Source organism: Poromitra crassiceps, assembly GCF_964638095.1.
Source record: "Poromitra crassiceps genome assembly, chromosome: 13".
In the NCBI taxonomy this organism is placed as follows: Eukaryota; Metazoa; Chordata; class Actinopteri; order Beryciformes; family Melamphaidae; genus Poromitra; species Poromitra crassiceps.
In genome coordinates this window covers 15185672-15204974 of record NC_139644.1, presented here as the reverse complement: position 1 = coordinate 15204974, position 19303 = coordinate 15185672, and the positions used below count along the sequence as shown (strand labels likewise).

General features: G+C 46.8%; 1 pseudogene across 1 annotated transcript; it reads left to right on the top strand.

Moving 5' to 3' along the window:
* Positions 1-10825: 10825 nt before the first annotated feature.
* On the top strand, positions 10826-12681 carry LOC310788373 (protein mono-ADP-ribosyltransferase PARP8 pseudogene; annotated as a pseudogene). Its single transcript has 2 exons — positions 10826-11818; positions 11945-12681. The product of its transcript is annotated as a protein mono-ADP-ribosyltransferase PARP8 pseudogene (transcript).
* The last annotated feature ends 6622 nt before the right edge of the window (positions 12682-19303 follow it).

Genomic DNA, 19303 nt, shown 5'->3' with positions numbered 1-19303 from the left:
TCAATTGCAGGTACTTGATGGCTTTCTTGTGTGCCGGGGTTGAAAAGTTGCTGGAGGTTTGCACACACAGCATTGCGTGACTAGGGCTGGGGATGAAAACACAAAGACATTGTTTTCGCTGATCAAACCCCCTTTATAGTAACTCAACAGCATTCCTGTCTCGCATTCCTCAGCCACCGCTGCTGTGTGAAGGCTGCTTTTTTTTCCCTTTTGAGAAGAAAAGAGAGGGAAGGTTGCACATTTTTATCTGCTTCAGTGTGTTACTCTCTGGATTCTGCTTCATTAGTCTAATGAGCGTTAATTACAAGGGCTTTAATTGATTCATCACAGTGACAAACTTTTCTTTTCCCTTCACAAGATAACACATAACTGGAATTCCCAAAGCCTTTCATGCTGCTCTAGAGACATTGTCTTGGGCATTCCCAATCAAATCTACAAAGGTAATTATCTGATTGAAACTATGTAATGAATGTAAACAGACAGCTCCTCCAGTCCGCATCAGACAACACATGCCTGCTCCAAACTCAGTGAGAGATCATGAAAACAGTGTTGTAGTCGAGTCACTATATCTCCAGTCCGAGTCGAGTCTCCAGTCTCCAGTGTTCGAATCCAAGTCCGAGTCACCAAAAAAAGAGTCAGTGTCGAGTCCCCATAACCTGAGTGCGAGTCCAAGTCTGAGCCTGCTCTTGCACGACAGTGAAAAATGTCACAATATTAATATAGCTATCAGTATCGTATGCCAAATTATTAGGGCCTATTGCAAAAAAATAAAAAATAAAATAAAACAGTCTTTATCAATTAACAAGTCCGAGTCTGAGTCTCTAACTTCCGAGTCCGAAGACATGAATGCTCGAGTCCAAGTCCAAGATGAGTCACAAGTCCTGAAAATGAGTCCACGACTCGGACTTGGACTCGACTACAACACTGAATGAAAATGCATTAGCTCTCATCATGTGTGTGTGTGTGTATAATGTGCGCACGAGCGCGTGCACGAACGAGCGTGCGCACGTTCCTACTTGTTTGCATGCCCAGTGCAGTCTGCTCACCCCAGTGTGTGTATGTAGGTATGTGTGTGTGTGTGTGTGTGTGTGTATGTAGGTATGTGCTAATGTGCACGCAAATGTTTTCCAGATTGGTGCGACCAGGATAATCATATCCAGAGAGAGAGAGAGCACTGGCCCTCGTGAAACGCTGCTCACACAGATGGGAGGAAGAGGAGGAATGCATCAGAGAATCCAGGGGAAATCAGGCTGACGGAGTGGAGAGCGCCTTCACATCTCCGGGCTACACAAACAAATTGCCAAGCATACCTCCGCATCAAGACACACAACTGTACCTAAGTGTGACAGTGGGACACTATGAAAAACACATTGTGGGAACTTTGTACTTTGCATGGAGAAGAGGCCATGCGAGTAAGAACTGTGCTCATCTGGTGGTGGTGGTGGTGGTGGTGAAACAAATCTAATATTTACTGGGAGCGACGACCTCCATGACTCCCGCCCTTCTCCCGTCGACATACAAAAACGTGGAGTGGAGAGGACAATGGAGTCAGTCATATCTGCAGTGTGTGCTCTGAGAGTGATTAAGACTAGAGGACATTCATTACTCAGACAGAGAGGGGCTTCAGAGCAGAGCTCTTGTTTTGGACTGTTTGGATGTCCTAGGCCCTTCTATCTCTTTGGCTACCTCCAACACAAGGCTCTATTCAACCAGACCGGGAACAAATGTTTCCTTATGTGGCTCTGAGTGGCCTAGCTTCAGCCACAGGACACACACAGCAAGTGCCTATGAGAGAGAGAGGGAGAGAGAGAGAGAGAGAGAGAGAGAGAGGTTACAATACTGTAGGCTACACCATAGTTATTCATCAACCAAGCCTATCTTACAGTATGATGCGGGTTAGGTGGGGTGTGTGTGTGTGTGTGTGTGTGTGTGTCTGAGGGGCAAGTGACGACATGGAAACCAATAAGGGGTTAGACGAGAAAATGACAAGTATTTCCCAGTAACAGCGTGCCCATTCACTGGCATGGCCCCCACCGCGCGCTCGCTAGCCTGCCACACTCGCTTTCCCCTCTTTATTTTCCCACTCTCCCACTTTTCATGGGTGTTATTATTTCTAACATCCGCCTGGGAATTAATTCTGTAAATATCAGCCAGGAAACCTGAGGTTGGATTCCATGTTGGCAGCTCGTGTAATTCCACGTTCAGCCAACACGTGGACTTCCGTCAGGCTCCTGGCCTCTGCGTGGGAACCGGCAAATCTAAGCTAAATAGGGGGTCACAGAGGGGGCGTCCGGGTAGTGCAGCCGCGGTGGATTCCCCCCGCCTACCAACATGAGGGTCGCAGGTTCGGAACCCCCCCGTGTTGCCTCTGGCTTAGTCAGGCGTCCATACAGACACATCTGGCCGTGTCTGCGGGTGGGGAAGATGGATTAAGGGGATGTGTCCCCGGTCACCGCACTAGCGCCTCCTGGGGTCGGTCGGGGGCGCCTGTTCAGCGCGGAGGGGAACTGGGGGGATAGCGTGATCCTCCCACGCGCTACCTCCTGCTGGTGAAACCCCTCGCTGTCAGGTGAAAAGAAGCGGCTGGCAACTTGCACATGTATCGGAGGAGGCATGTGCTAGTCTAACGGCTCTCCCCAGACCGGCAGAAGGGGCGGCGCAACGCACGGGACAGCTTGGCAGGGGGATGTGGTGAAGTATTGTGAAAATAAGTAGGGGTCACAGTAAGGTTTAAGTAGGGGTCACAGTAAGGTTTAAGTAGGGGTCACAGTAAGGTTTAAGTAGGGGTCACAGTAAGGTTTAAGTAGGGGTCACAGTAAGGTTTAAGTAGGGGTCACAGTAAGGTTTAAGTAGGGGTCACAGTAAGGTTTAAGTAGGGGTCACAGTAAGGTTTAAGTAGGGGTCACAGTAAGGTTTAAGTAGGGGTCACAGTAAGGTTTAAGTAGGGGTCACAGTAAGGTTTAAGTAGGGGTCACAGTAAGGTTTAAGTAGGGGTCACAGTAAGGTTTTGCAACAATGCGGATAAAGTTTACTCACTGAGAAAAATGATGTGTGTGTGACGTGTGTGTGTGTGCGTGCGCGCTCCATATAATAGAGACACAATGCAGTGTGTACCTTTCCTCTAAAGAATCACCCGGGATAAACAGCTAATCCTCTTGTTCTATGAGACTGATGGAGTTGGAGCGCTTCCAGCACCTCGGGGAGTGCAGGATCTCTGGAGGTGGCTCTCTTTCAAAGCAAACAGCATAATCAATGACCCCCTGCCACCACGTTGTTCTTCACATTCGATCAGTGTTACCCACGACGCTTTGCGCCGACATCACTTCCTTCATTCATTCCCTCCCTGCAGGCCTCTCTCCTCCGCTCCCCCTGCATGAAGATGTCTGCGGGGGTCCTGATGTTTACTCAAACATGTTTTCCCACTTAGGGAAGAAATGAAATGAACTTTCGGCCTCGGCGGGGGCTGTACCACCGACACTGGCCTAGGTCGGCCCGTTCTCCTCGTTAACACACACTGATCCACTAGAGAGGCAAAAGTGATTTCTTTCTTCTTCAGACAAATAACAGCGTACTTGGAGTCGGGCCATAGTATGAGAATTTCTAACCTGCAGGTGCCTTGGTTTATAGGGTTTCTGGGTCAAAGAGTACACCTTGTAAATATCCAAAACTGTAAAGCTGAATCATCAGGAGAATACAGCTGGCTTTCTGGAAGAAAACAGTGTTGTACAGAGTGTATGGTGTTTTCATTGCAGCTGTGTGGGTGTGGGTGTGGGTGTGGGGTGTCGATCGACAGAAAATTTATCCAACTTTTTTTTCTCTCCAAATAAATGATGAATCATTTAGACTAATAATAATTTGAAAGAAAAATACAAAGAGTCTCTCATTCCAGCTTCTTAAATGTGAATACTTTCTGCTTTCTGTAGTCTTCTTCTATGACAGTAAACTGATTATCTTTGGGGTGGTGGATTGTTGGTCAGGACAAAAGATTTTTCACCATTTCATAGACCAAACGACTAATCGATTAGTCGACAGATGAATCGACAATGAAAATAATGGTTAGTTGCAGCCCTAGTGGGGTGGTGAGTGGGTCCTGTAAGTTTTGGAAGTGATTTGGGGGGGGGTGTAAACTTAGTAGATAGTTATGTTAATTAGGGTTAGGTTTCAGGTGAGGGTTCAAGGGTTAAAGTTAAGACATCTGCTCTATAGGTACATGCTCTTATTTGTCTATGGATACTTTCCTGTGTGTGTGTGTGTGTGTGTGTGTGTGCGTGTGCGTGCGTGTGAGCGAGCGAGAGAGAGAGAGAGAGAGAGTGTGATCTGTGTGTGTAGGCAGCTGGGAGTGTGGCAGGGCTATAGCGTGACTAGGAGAAATACACCTGTCTCTGTGTTCAGGTACGGAGGGGGAGCCGGCACGCAGGGGCCTGCCAGCTAACAATGCTCCCTATTGTACCTGCGCTCCTGCAGACGCTAACAGGAGAGGAAGCCCTGTGTGGCTGTGTCTCTTACTCACTCTCTCTCTCTCTCTCTCGCTCGCTCTCTCTCTCTGCCCCTCCTGTACACACACACTCACACGCCATATACTGTACACAGTCAAATTATTTATAGTACACATATTGCGCTGACCGCAGGCGCCCCGGGCTAAATCCCAATAACTCTGCCTTTTACACGCAAGCTGCCAATCAGTGCCCGTGACTGACAGCTTTGACGTCCAATAAAAAGAGAAGAAACGGAGTACCGGCTGAAGGGACAAGGTTGTGTTTGGTTACATGAGTAATTGTCCTGGCAGAAAAGCTGACGTGCATGTCATTAGGTAATACCCAAGCAAAGCCTCCATGGTAAAAAAAAAGAAAAGAAAGTATATCATTTCTAGCAGTAGCACTCATTAATGGATGGTGGGGACCATGTTGGAAATGAGTGTGCACAATTTTACATGTTTATCCCTTGGATCTTGTCGTCTTTTATATCCATAATAAAATCAATCAATTAATCAATCAATCAATCAATCAAGCCAGCCACAGACAAATGGAAAGGATTACAGTGCTTAATATCACTGGTCTCCCAGAGGTCCTTGAGGAAGTCCCCAGTAAAAAGGGGAATGATTTATTTCCACTATAATTCCATCCATGATTATTTTGGTCATGGGTTTCATACACTTTCTGTAAAAAAAAACATCTAAAAGCAAAAATCTGATCAGATAGGGGGAGCCTGGGACAAAATCTAATCAAATGGGGTCCGTGGTCTAATTTGTGGACGTTAAAACGTTTGGGAATCACTGCTCTATATATAGCTTTGCATTATCTGGACTTGAGAAATCCAGATCAAGTTGATCATGGTGAATCATGTTACTGCAGAGCTAACAGTACAGGCACCCCCACAGAGCTAACATAAGAGCTTACTGTAAAGGTCCAGCATAATAAACTGACCCAAGTCGCTGGACGTCAAACCCATAATGTGACTATTGTTTAGTAATCTATAATCAGCCCTGCACCAGCCCAGGCCTTACCAAGTGTCTTTTGTTCTTTAGACAGATAAGGCAGGCGAGAGATGGAGAGCTAAGATAGGCAGAACGAGAGAGAGAGAGAGCGAGAGCGAGAGAGAGACAGACAGACAGAGGGTCTGCCTTTCGCTACATCACAGGGGCTCTCTCTGTGGCCTCCACTACCAAAGCCTGAGTCTCATGCTGTCTTGATTTGCTGGCCCATTACGATGAAGAATGAACAGGGTAACTACAGAGAGGCTGTACGCTGAACATCTGCTTTCACAAGTCTGTGTTCTGTGTTGGGCTCGGACGGTACCCCCTCTCTCTCCCAAACACTAACTCCAGCTGTTGCACACATGGCACTGCTTTACTTGGTCCCGTTTGGGTGTAAAACGTACGGGCCACGATAGTATCAAAGCATCTTTGATCCCATTATCAGGAAGTCACAAAAGGCGGTTCTCACCTTCTGTTTTTTTAAAGTGTGGTTTTACATGGATAGTGTGCCATCATTCAGTTATCCATTCCTGTGAAATTCCTTGACGTGTGTGTGTGTGTGTGTGTGAGAGAAAGAGAGACTGTCGGTATCTGTGTGTGTGTGTGTGTGTGTGAGTGTGTGTGTGTGCGTGTGCGTGTGTGCGTGCGAGTGTGTGTGCTCACTGACTAACGCAATACAGTCTTCATAAAGGTAGTATTGTTAAGTTGCGTGCGAAGCTCATGCTTTAGGCTTTGGGTCCCCGCCCACCCCTGTAAACCACGGCCGTTTTTTCCTCCGCTTTTTTCCCCCTTCTACACCTTCCCCTTTCTTTTTGTTACAGGTAAACATTTGATGTCCGCACGCAATCCCCAGAGAGTCTCCTCCCCCTGTTCTCTGCTCGCCTCCCTGGCTCCTCCCCCTGTTCTCTCCTCGCCTCCCTGGCTTCCTTTCAGCGTTACTCACACTCTCACACACACTCAGCACACACACACACACCTCTCTCTCTCTCTCTCTCGCCCGTACACACAGACACATTAACCTTAACCTCTCCATTCTGCTGAAATTCCTCTCCTCCCTGACTCAGCACCAGTTTCCTATGGAGGTTATGGAGTCTCTTTCTCTCTCTCTCTGAGCTTTTTCAAATGAAACCAATTTGATGGATATTTTCACTCACATGTCCTGCATCTTTGGTGCATTATTTGATATATCATACAGTTTATTGTGAAATCGATAACCAGTTTGAATCTGTCGGTGCACGATTCATATCCTACAACACTAAGAGCAATGGTGACACATTCCAGGTGTTTTCCAGGTCCACAGTTTCCTTATGATTTCCTAGAAAGGAACTGCTCATTTCTTATGAAGTTTCCTGTAAAGAACCATGGAATTACAGTATTTACTAAAGCCGCCTACAGACTGTAAGATTTGAGCAATCTTATACGTTTATTGCAAGCCACACTGTGTGACGTTGGATCTAATACACTTGGGTAGGACATCAGGTTTGATGTGTGTAGACTGTAGATGACGACACCTACTGGCTACGACGCACGTCTGTCTCTCCATCAATACCTGTCAATCAGCAGTCAATAATCAAACGTCAGCAGCGCGCGCGTTGCAGCTCCGCATCAATCAATGTGCGCCACAGTTGTCTATAGAGCCGTTGCAAAGTGGAATTTGTGTGTATATGGAAAAACATCCAAGGAGGAGGAGGAGAATGTGGACCCGCTCGTGGCTAGGGAACAGAGGCCAACACGAGATGCCAATTTTGCGAGAGAGCTTGAGGTGACATCAACTATTTATTAGCCTCCTCTACTAGCATTAGCGTCTACGGTATACTGATATGGTCATGAAGCATTTCTATTGGTTGTTATCAGACATCGTCGTAGCTGTCAGCCTAAATTTCTGACAGTGTCAGAATTCATCCTAGGCTATCTTTGGTCGCAAGACTGTGACAACGGCCGTCTTTCAACCTATCTCACTGTGCGACGCAAGACGAGCGTTTTTGTAGCCACAGCCAAAGATATCTCCACGTTTCTTTCCCGTTAGTCATCTTTCATCTGGGACAGCCCAAAATCGCACAGTCTGTCAAAGGCTTAATAGGGAAATTAGAGAAATATATATATATATATATAATTATTATTATTTATTTATTTTTTCAATTTTTATAGAGCATACAAACAAGACAAACAGGCTCAGACACAGGGAAAGAAAGAAAGAAAAAATACATAATCGACATTCATCATTACAACTTGGTGCTATCAGCCGCACAAGGTGCTTATGTGCTTGCAAGAGACAATGCGCATGAGATCCCACGGAAGGGGTCCACGAGACACCACCCCTAACCTCAGTCACTTATCATTCTTAACCTCGTCAAAGCAGGCCAAAACGGGTCCCCGACAGTTGAGAACCTTTTGAACAAGTTGGTTCTCAGGGATCTGAGTCTCTCCATGTGTGTTACAGAAATCATGTCCATCAGCCACACCTGAAAAGAAGGTGAAGAGGAGGACTTCCATTCCTTCAGAATAAGTATTTTGGCAACAGTTTCCGAGATTGAACAGTGTCAGAGATTGTTGCACAGCTGTAGGGAAGTTCAGAGAGGACTCCGAGCAGCCGAAGATGGCGAGTTGTAGGACTTGGAGTACCAGTCAAATATTTTGGGGTCAGAATCCGGATAGTGAGGGGCAGAACCAAAAAACAGTGTGCCCTCTGAGACCCAACACCTATCACATAGTGGTGAGACAGAAGGATAAATCTTGTGCAACCTGTGCTTGGAGTAATGAAGACGGTGAGCAACTTTAAATTGAATCAGCTGGTGTCTGCTGTTAATTGAGCAGAGTTCGACTATAGACAAACTCCTGTCCCATATAAGTTCAGATAGATCAACACCGAGTTCCTCCTGCCATGCAATTAGAGAAAGAGTTTGATGGTAGTTGGTAAGTAGCTTCTTCTGTTGTTTCAAAGATGGAACCCTGGAATTAAGTAGTAGTTATATAGAAAATTTGAAATGAACTAAAATGATAAATTCAACAAATAACTTTTCATCTCATCTAATCTCATCTCATTGCAATACTGTAATTGGAGAGGTGTCTGTCGGTTTGTTCAGATTTGCAAGGCACACACACCGTTGCTCCGATCAGAATTTGCCAAAATACTTTTGGAATGAATCTAGTGCAAAATAAATAAATAAATGCTACAGTGATATTTTACATGAACTAGGCATCTTGCGCGCTACGCTACGCACTCGATTCATAGTCGCCCGCCCAGCAGCAGCCGAGCTGCCAGCTCGGCTGCTGCGTGGCCTCGCCTGCCCCATTGGCATGTGCGCAATGTCTCCCTCAGTCTCTCTTCCCCTCTCCCTCAGTCACTCTCCCCCTCTCTCTCTCTCTCCCTCAGTCACTCTCCCCCTCTCTCTCTCCCTCAGTCACGCCCCCCCCTCTCTCTCTCCCTCAGTCACTCCCCCCCCCCTCTCTCTCTCCCTCAGTCACTCTCCCCCCCCCCTCTCTCTCTCCCTCAGTCACTCTCCCCCCCCTCTCTCTCTCCCTCAGTCACTCTCCCCCCCTCTCTCTCTCCCTCAGTCACTCTCCCCCTCTCTCTCTCTCTCCCTCAGTCACTCCCCCCCTCTCTCTCTCCCTCAGTCACTCTCCCCCCCCCCTCTCTCTCTCCCTCAGTCACTCTCCCCCCTCTCTCTCTCAGTCACTCTCCCCCTCTCTCTCTCTCTCCCTCAGTCACTCTCCCCCCCCTCTCTCTCTCCCTCAGTCACTCTCCCCCCCCTCTCTCTCTCTCCCTCAGTCACTCTCCCCCCCCTCTCTCTCTCTCCCTCAGTCACTCTCCCCCCCGCCCCTCTCTCTCCCTCAGTCACTCTCCCCCTCTCTAGAGAGCTGCGGGCCCCTCGGCCTGGCCAATACCCGTTCCAATAATAAAATAAAGTTGTATTAATCGCTTAATTTTACACAGCAGAGTGAGACAAAGAGGAGGAGCACACAGACACGCACAGACACACACGCACACACACACACACACACACACACACCATCCCCACACACACACACCCTCACCGTGACATTTTAGTCTGCCACTCCATAATCCACATGTCATGATGTGTCATGATGATGTTTCAGTCAGCGTGCTGTCAGCGTAAAACAACAACAAAACAAGCCGCGTGTGTCCGTGTCGTGAGAGAGAGAGAAACAAGATGGATGGACAAGAACAAAGTTTGCGAGGGGAGAGTTAAACAGTCTCCACTGCAGTAGGGAAAGCTCCATACTGGAAACATTTCAACCAGTTGAAAATGAACCCATCCTCCACGATACATTGTGAGGACACTAATGTGATGTTATTCAATGCAGCTATGAATGGTAAGTCTGCTGTTTTAATTTCTATATGCTTGAGTGACAGAATGTTTCAGTTTGTGGGCATTGTTGCTGTTGGCAATTACACGATCTAACGTTCTCTTTCTCAAGACAACGTCTGGATTTTGATAGGCTACGGTAGCGGGATTGTGTGTGTGAGATAGAGGGGGAGAGAAACAGAGAGAGAGGTGCGGTGGTTGTCTTTAGAGTTTAGGCAACACAGTCTCACTGACAATTGTAAAATAGCAACGTTTTGGACCAACAAGTTTAGAGCCTCTCCGCAGCACGGCAGCATGCTGCACATTTCAAGGAGCCTGGGGCCGAAATTTCAGGCCTGCGCAGCTCTCTACCTCTCTCTCTCTCGTGTGTGTCTCACAATGCCTATGTATGACATCACTGATGACATCAGTTGCCGCAATTGCTCAAGTGACATCACTGATGACATCATCAGTAATTTATGACATCACTGATGACATCGGTAATTAGGGCAATCACCTAATTAAAAAATTCGGCTCCGTCAGGTCACCCGCACGGGTGCTCTTTACACCCCCTGAAAGTTTCAGCCCGATTGCACACAGATTCAGTCCACATTGTCAAATTTATAGATGATTATTAATAGGCCTTCACACTCACAGAGCCATTGTGACATCATCAGCACTCGATGATGTCATCAGCGAGCAATTGTGATGTCATCAGTGATGTCACTTAAGCCATTGTGACATCATCAGTGATGTCATAAATACATCCCTGCAGAGGCAATAAGTAGGAGGGGTAGAGTTTGTGTAACCGCACTGAAGAGTGGGTAAATTGGCACTGAACTAGTTCTCTTAAAATATTATAACTAGTCCATACCCGGGGATGCGCGTGCACCACTCAGCACAGACTTCACTTAAATTTGGGAAAATGGAAAAAACAACGTTGTCAGTCCCAAATGCCCATGTGCAGTTTCAGACTGATAGGAGGCTGGCAGCGGGAGAAACTAGCAGCCATAGCAGCTGTTTGAGCGGGCTGTATTTGACGGGGATGTGTTCAAGGCAGGAGAGGATACAACAAGACATCGACATTGTTATTGAAAGGTGCAAGGCAGAGACAGACTGCCTGTTCTCTGATTTCAGATACTCAGATGCCACTTTCACTTTCACCTACTCTAAAGGATTGAAAAAGGTTTCTTACTCTGTGCATGTCTCCGATGACTATCCAGACAACACCTGTGTGTCGAACTCTGAAGGTGATGACGAAGTTTTAATCACAACAGATCCCATTCCTCTCATTTTTCATCAAATTGCAACAGAGATCAAGCTAAACGGTGCCACCAGCTGCCTGTCCAGCGGATCCAAAAATCAGCGCCATTATGCCATAGAGGAAGATTCTGAGGGAGACAATGACTCTGAAGTTTCTGAGGGAGACAATGACTCGCAGGATGTCTACTATGGTCAGATGGACTTTGATGATGAGCTCCACAAGCATCCCCAGTTGGAGGCAGATCTTCAGGCCGTGAGGGATTTGTACGGACCTCATGCAGTCTCTCTCAGGGAATATGGTTCCATCGATGATGTGGACATTGACCTACACATTGATGTCAGCTTCCTAGATGAAGAAATTGCGTTGGCCTGGGGTGTGATTAGGCGAGAGCCTGTTACCGTGCGGCTTCAATGCTCGCCAACCCAGTACCTGGACCATGGAGCAGTCCCAAAGATTGATGTCTTCCAGGTGTCAACAAAAGACAGGTTTGGGCTGGGCCATCAGCTGAAGAAGATCATGGAAACGTTTGTCAGCCAGCAATGGAAGGACCAGAGTAAAGACAAAGATAAAGGCAGTCTTGTCCAGATCATGGAGTATGCAGAGAAAAGGATTCCTCTTGTCAACGAGTTTTGTGTTCTGTGTGACGAGCGTCATGTTTTCCTGAACGGGTCGATGCTCAAGCCCACAGTGTGTGAGCGGGAGCTGTGTGTGTTTGCCTTCCAGACGCTGGGAGTGATGAGCGAAGCTGCTGACGAGATCGCCACAGGAGCTCAGGTAGTGGATTTGTTAGTGTCCATGTGTCGCTCTGCACTGAAGTCTCCCCGGAAAACACTCATTTTCGACCCATATCCCTCTGTGGTGGACCCTAATAACCCCAAGAACTTGGCCTTGAACCCAAAGACAAAGGACTACGACCGAGTGATGAGAGCCCTCGACAGCCTTACATCTATCCGAGAGATGACCCAGGCGCCCTACTTGGAGATAAAGAAGCAGATGGACAGTCATGACCCATTAGCTCATCCCTTACTGCAATGGGTGATATCCAGTAACAGGTCACACATTGTCAAACTCCCCGTCTCGAGACAACTGAAGTTCATGAAGACGCCGCACCAGTTCCTCCTGCTGAGCAGTCCGCCGGCCAAGGAGTCCAACTTCTGTGCTGCCAAAAACCTCTTTGGGAGCACGTTTGCTTTCCATGGTTCCCACATAGAGAACTGGCACTCCATTTTGAGAAAGGGACTGGTTGTGGCCTCCAACACAGCTCTTCAGGTCAATGGTGCCGTATACGGGAAGGGGATCTATCTCAGCCCAATGTCGAGCATGTCCTTTGGCTACTCAGGGATGCAAATACAGTTAAGGCAACAGAAAGTGACTTCAACTTCAGAGAAGAAAGGCCAACATCCTCAGTTCTTGCAGAGTCAGAATCTGAAGTGCATAGCCTTATGTGAAGTGATCACTTCCTCTGACCTGCACAAACATGGAGATATCTGGGTTGTTCCCAACCCGGATCATGTCTGCACAAGGTTTTTCTTTGTCTATGAAGATGGGCAGGTGGAAGACACAAGCATCAATACAAAGACCAAGGCATCCATGAGGAGATTCTGCGAGTCATCGGCAACCAGACGGCCACAAGATGAGCAGATCACTGCCACACAATACTGCTGCCTCCTCCACCTCACGCCCACAACCAGAGGGAGCCTCCAACCAACCTGGGAGAACTAGAGTTCTCTTCGTCTTTTGCTCGTCGTCCGGGGCGAATTTGGAGGTCCGGTGGTGCCACCCAGGGGATGTTTTCCATGTATCCCTGATTAGATGTTATTTGTATCTGTTGCTTGTTGCATGTTTTTATTTGTTTCCTGTGGACTATTGTCAGTGTCTTTGGGTCATTGAAAAGTGCTATACAAATTACAAATTGTGATGTCATCAGTGATGTCACTCAAACAATTTTGATGTCATCAGTAATGTTTTTGAAATTGACCTCAGTTGCAAGGGAGCTTTGGTTCTGTCTGTTTGTCTGTCCCCCTGATGACATCATCAGTTATGTCATAAATTCACACACACACACACACACACACACACACACACACACACACACACACACACAAGGCTATAATTCAGTGATGATGTCACTAATGACATCACTGATGATGTCATCAATGATGTCATCAGTGATGGTGTCAGTTATGACCTTGGTCATGTGGTTATGTGTTAACTGCATCATTCCATCCCTGTGTGTATATGGCAGTGTTGAGTGGGTGATGAGCTGGCTGGCTGCAGATTGGCTGCTGCAGCTGCTATAGTCCACCTGAGCCCTTCTGTCTGCCCCTTGCTCTCCTCATTCCCCAAGGATGTGGCTGATCTGCGACACCGGCTGTGCCTTTTACTTATAGTTGTGTAGGCTCATGTTAGAGAACCTTAAACTACGTATTGTTTGTAAATCTAGGCATGGTTGAACTTGTAGCCCTTTGACTTTGTCATTTGTAAGTTACTCTTTTTAAACTCATGTAGCAGGCCCGTAGGAGGGAGAAACCCCTTTTCTTTATTACCTTATTTCTTGTTTTTGTTGTAGGAGGGGAGGTAAGATTAATGTTTTTTGTTTTCCCCCTTTTGTTTTGGTTAGGGAAGTGAGGGTTATTTAGTATGGTTTTGTTTATTGTTTTTGGGTATTGCTCTACTCTGAAGCAAAAATAAATAATAAACTGCTACATTGAGGACTGCTGATCATGGTCCAGCTGTCCATCCTTGGGAATGGGAAGAGTGGGGGCACCTGCATGTCATGTCCTGGTTTCCCTTATGCCAGGGGCGTAACACTGATGATGTCATCAGTGACACACACACACACACACACACACACACGACTGCGGGATAGAGAGGGGGAGAGGGACTGAGGGAGAGAGACTGAGGGAGAAGGGGCGAGGGAGAGGGAGGAGAGACTGAGGGAGAGAAAGAGGGAGACGAGCGACTGAGGGAGAGAGAGAGGGTGGAGAGAGACTGAGGGAGAGGGAGAGAGACTGAGGGAGAGGGCGAGAGAGAGGGGGGAGAGACTGAGGGAGAGAGAGACTGAGGGAGAGAGAGAGGGAGACATTGTGCATGCGCCAATAGGGCAGGCGAGGCCACGCAACAGCCGAGCAGCGGGCAAGCCTAGGAATCGAGCTCGCGTAGCGCGTGAGATGCCTAGTTACATAAAAAGCATTGAACTTGATACAGCCTGAGATTATCATTTTAGCAACTTGAGTTATACAAAACATGAAACATGAAACCGATTAGATTTTGGTGGTCAAAGGTCAAAGGTGACCTCTCTTACACCATTTTCAAGCTTGTTAACGCCTTCACAGAATTTCTTCTAATTTGCCTCAAATGTCCACTTGGGCTCAAGGATGAACTGATTAGATTTTGGTGGTCAAAGGTCAAAGTTCAAGGTCACTGTGACCTCACAAACGCCATTTTCTAGCTTTTTTATTTTTATTTTTTTACCCCCCCCCCCCCATTTTCTAGATTATTAACTCATTGAGTGCCAGCCACTTTTGGAGAACGGACGCTCCCAGTGCCAGAGTTTCAGAGCGTTTTCAGTGATTTCTCGAGGCCCACAGAATATTGTGTGTAAACACCACGAACACGCACAAAGAACGATGAGACTCTATTGTATCAGCAGCAAAAAAAAGTTTATTGATATCATTTTCCGTTCTTTAGTTATCAGCCGGAGAAGATAGGTCAAAAACAGCAAAAACAGGCGTTTCCATCTAGAAGCTGAGATATTGAGCCTTTTGTGAAATGAAGCATTTCAAGCAAATCACTGACTCTGAAACTAATATTTTCTGACCTGAAACATCTGAACAGTAATTTCCTTCAATAAACAGCACCCACACACCCCTCAACTCCAAACTCCTCCTCCGTGGGAGTGTCTCTGGTGGCTCTGCTCGCTGTGCTGGCTGCTGCGTGTGTCAGGCAAGTCTCTGCTGCCTGCTATGGCAGGCTCTGCTGCCTCACGGATCCACGTTCAGATGGCGGCCGCTCGTCGGGGGAGTCTGGATGGGGCTCGCGTTCGTCTGCGTTTCTGGGGTTTCGGTTGTGAGCTGGGATGAAGCTGCGTCCGATTATAGGCTTTCTGCTGTGCGTTTCAAAGTGCGCTGCACCCAGTCTATTTTTGGAGCGCTCAGCCTTGTGCGCCGGCTCCCAGCGCGACACTGAAAAGCCAAACCATTCTCATGAGAATGGTTTGGCTTTGGTTTTATTTTCTGGCGGCTAATCGTGTGGAGAAGCTATGCAGCAGAGACAGAGACATTTGTGGGAGCGGATTGACTGCTGTTCGCAGCTAACGTTGGCTCCAGGCAGCCAGAGCATTCTGTGCTGCTCTGGCTCATGCATCGGTTTCTCTTTCATCACGGGGCTTTTCTGCTTTTTTTCCCTCAACTTTCTCTAATCTGGAGAGCACTGTCGCCACCTAATGGGTCCGTAAAATAGGTTATACACCTTCAATAGCTACAATATTTTTACAGGAGATGCACAAGGCTTTGATCCATGTCCCACGGTCAAAAAACGCAATTGACGACTTTAGTCGTCATTGGCACTGAACGTTACTTTTTGAATTGACGACTTTAGTCGTCATTGGCACTCAATGAGTTAACGTGTTATCTCAGGAACACCTTTACGGAATTTCGCCACATTTGGCTCAAACGTCCACTTGGACTCAAGGATGAACTGATTACATTTTGGTGGTCAAAGGTCAAGGTCACTGTGACCTCACGAATGCCATTTTCAAGCTCGTTAACGCCATACCTCAGTAACGCCTTGACGGAAATTTTTCACATTTTGCTCAAACATCAAAGTCTGGACAGACATGGATGTCGATTGCTCACTTGTTGGCAGAGGCATATATCCGCGGTTATCGTTCTAGTTTTTCTTGAGTAATTTTCCTACAATTTGAGAGGTTCTAAAGGCTTTTTTGTTTGTTTTTACCTTGGAAACAGAGTAATATAGAAATTGTAGTTCCGCACAGAATAGATGGATATTTGGTTTAATTTGAAAGACTCTAGCCTTATGAATGTGATACTTGCCAGCAAGACAGATACGTTTGTGTGATAATTTTGTGAACACAAACTGTTTGGGAGTCAATATTTTGGTTTATTAAGGGAACAAAGTGTGAATGTACACTGTATTAGTGGGGGAGTTTAAGTTTCATTTCATTTGGGAAACAAGGCTGGGACAATTGAAGCTGCTGCTCCATCGCCATTTTAATAACTGGGATTCAGTAATGATAAAAGTGATTTGGTTTATACAGTATTTGTGGAGTATTTATTTTCTTTGTGACCTGTTGTACAGGTCGGGTTTTTTGTTCCTCCTGGAAAGTCGACAGAGTGGAGATAGGAGAAGATTCCGTGGTGTGCGAGGAGAAGAGCACATGTACACTAGGGTAGTAAATTAGCGGGGGCTCAGGGCAAAATGCCTCTAAAAAATCTAGAATTGCCCTTGGAATTGGGGTGACGGGGGCTTTTAACACATTGACTGCCAGCCGTTTTTTTTTGCTGTAGGTAGCTTCTGCCAAGCCGTTTTTTGAGGATTCTGGCTCATTTTACAAGAGCCGAGGATTCTTTTCTGCTTGGAGTTTGTGAACATACAATATCTCAAAAGTACTAATAGAATGTGTACTTTCTCTGTCTAAAAGAGTTAGTTTGTAGAGTTAGTAGTTATGTAGATATTAGCCGTTGAGTACAGCATGGTTTCAGCGTCTGAGACAGAAAGCTGAGATAATCACAGTTTTGTGAAATTCAATCAAACAGGCAGAAAAGTCACTTTAACCATTTATTTTTGGCATCAGTGAGACATCAGACATCTGAACAATAGTTGTTTTCAATAATAGAGGAATAATACAATAATAAAATAAATAAATGTCAAAATAAATACAAAACAAGAGCAGACCACAGGTCACTCAGCTTTTTTTTTTTTTATAGCTTTTTTTTTTTAATATATAGGTTTTTTCAGTTTGTGATCAAACCGGTTTGGGCTCGTACACCGAATCCAGAACTGCTCCAAAATGTAATGGGTACTTCCTTGGCCCATGTTACACCCATCCACAAAGTTACATGAAAATCGGCAGGTGCTTTTATGTATTCCTGCTAGCTAGCAAACAATCAAACAGAGCATCAAAAACAAAACCTCCCTGGCAGGTTTTTTTTTTTTTTTACGACCCATGCCTACTCAGTGCCACTGAGCTTAGAACTTGTCTGAGTGGTACACCTCATAGCAGTGAGCCCTGTGTAATGGGACCTCACATATAACACAAAAGTAGCGTGTCTCGCGTCTAAGCTTATTCCTTGTACAAACCCTACACCTCCTTGCTGGGTGAGCTTGTTTGCGTGAGGCTGGATACTGGGCCATGACATGGCCCGCTAGATCGACATCCAGCCTGCTTGGAGGGTCCAGGTATGGTGCCCGGGGCATGGTTGCAGGTTGGTCACTGCTGCCCTCCCCCCCCACCTCCTCCCCCACCTCCTCCCCCACCTCCTCCCCGCCACCCCCCACCTCCTCCCCCACCACCCTCCTCTCCACCACAGGTTTGGTCCATGCATAGATAACACTCAGGATGAAAGCCATCAAAGTTTTACACTTTCTCTGTGGGTGTTTAGCTTTGTACAGAACAAAGGCGTTATAAAAAGACATCTGAAACATGTACATGACAAATTTGAAAGGCCACCTCGATGTCTTCCTGGCAAAGGGATAGTATGCGATGTTCTGGTCCAATCTGTCGACCCCATTCATGTACTTGTTGTAGTCCACAACGCACTTGGGTTTTGCGTGTGGGACCCTCTCTCTGCTGCCTTTCTGCCTGACCTGCACCGTCTCCATCGTGTCGTCGTGCATAGTGGAAACCATTTTCACGATTCGCTTGTCGCGCCAGGCCAGAACCATGGTGCCACCATTGTGGCGCATGACCGTTTCCCCCATCTTCACTGTGTGGTTGGTAACCTTCGTAGCAGGTGGCTCGCCCCTGTTCTTCCTCAGAGTGCCACAGACATGTGTCTGACACTCCAGCAGCTGTGCACACATTCCAACAGAGTTGTAGTAGTTGTCCATGTATAAATGGTACCCCTGCCCTGCCAAGTCCCCGAGGAGGAACTCCACCGTCTCGCCTAGGGAGGACCGCTCACCACAGTAGGGCTTCATGCTGTAGCAGTAACCTGTCTGGGAGTCACAGAGGATGTATGATTTTATCCCATACTTTATGGGTTTCTGTGGGTTGTACACCTTGAAGGCCAACCGCCCACGCCACAGGAGCATCCCCTCATCAATACTGATGTCTTGACCTGGTGTGAACATGGCTCTGAACTTTCCTAACAGGTCGTTCAATACTGGCCGGACCTTGTACAACCTGTCTGCACCATCAACATCAAAATTGTCAGAGAAATGGAGGAATCTGGTTAGCAGTTGAAAGCAGTTCCGAGACATGGTTTTGTTGAAGTGGGGGGTAGCATACACTTAATTTTTGGTCCAGTACATGGACAGTTCAGGCTTCTTCACGATCCCAGTGAGGAAGTATAGTCCCAAGAAGCTCTTGATTTCTGCCACATCAGTGTCCTTCCACCTCCCAAGCCTTGAATGTGGCAGAGCCTCGCTCACCTGACTGATGCACTGATGGGCATACAGATTTGTTTGTGCTACAATGGCCTGGAGCAGCTCATCGTCCAGGAAGAGCTGGAAAAAGTCCACTGGTTGAGCAGGAGCACCACCAGTATGAGGACCCGGTTGTGCTGTGAATGGGATGTGGGTTGGCTCCCAGTCAACATCACTCCACTCAGGAGGACCTGCAGGCTGGGGACGTTTCCCACTTCCAGCTCCATCTGCAAATTATAGAAATACATAATTACCATAAAATAGTGTTTTTCATATGTGTGGTACTGAATTCTGGAGTTCTAGAATTTCTGGAATTCTGGCTGGAACCTGTGATGTGAAAATAAACCTGATTCTGAAGAGTGATCTTACCCATTTTCCTGGCACCAGAGGATGTGGCACCAGATGCTGTAGCGCTACAGCTGGCTCCAGGCTCATCTTCAGAGTCTGAAATTCAAGATTCAAGATTTTTATTGTCACTCCATGGTACAAGTATCACGTGTGAAATTCTTGTGCTGTGAACTCCGTTTACAACATAGTACAAATATAACAGGGCATTGAGTGCAAAAAAACAACAACAAGAGACAACAATCAATAAGGCAGTATAGTGATAAGACATACTGCCTTATTGATTGTTGTGTCTCTTGTTGTTCA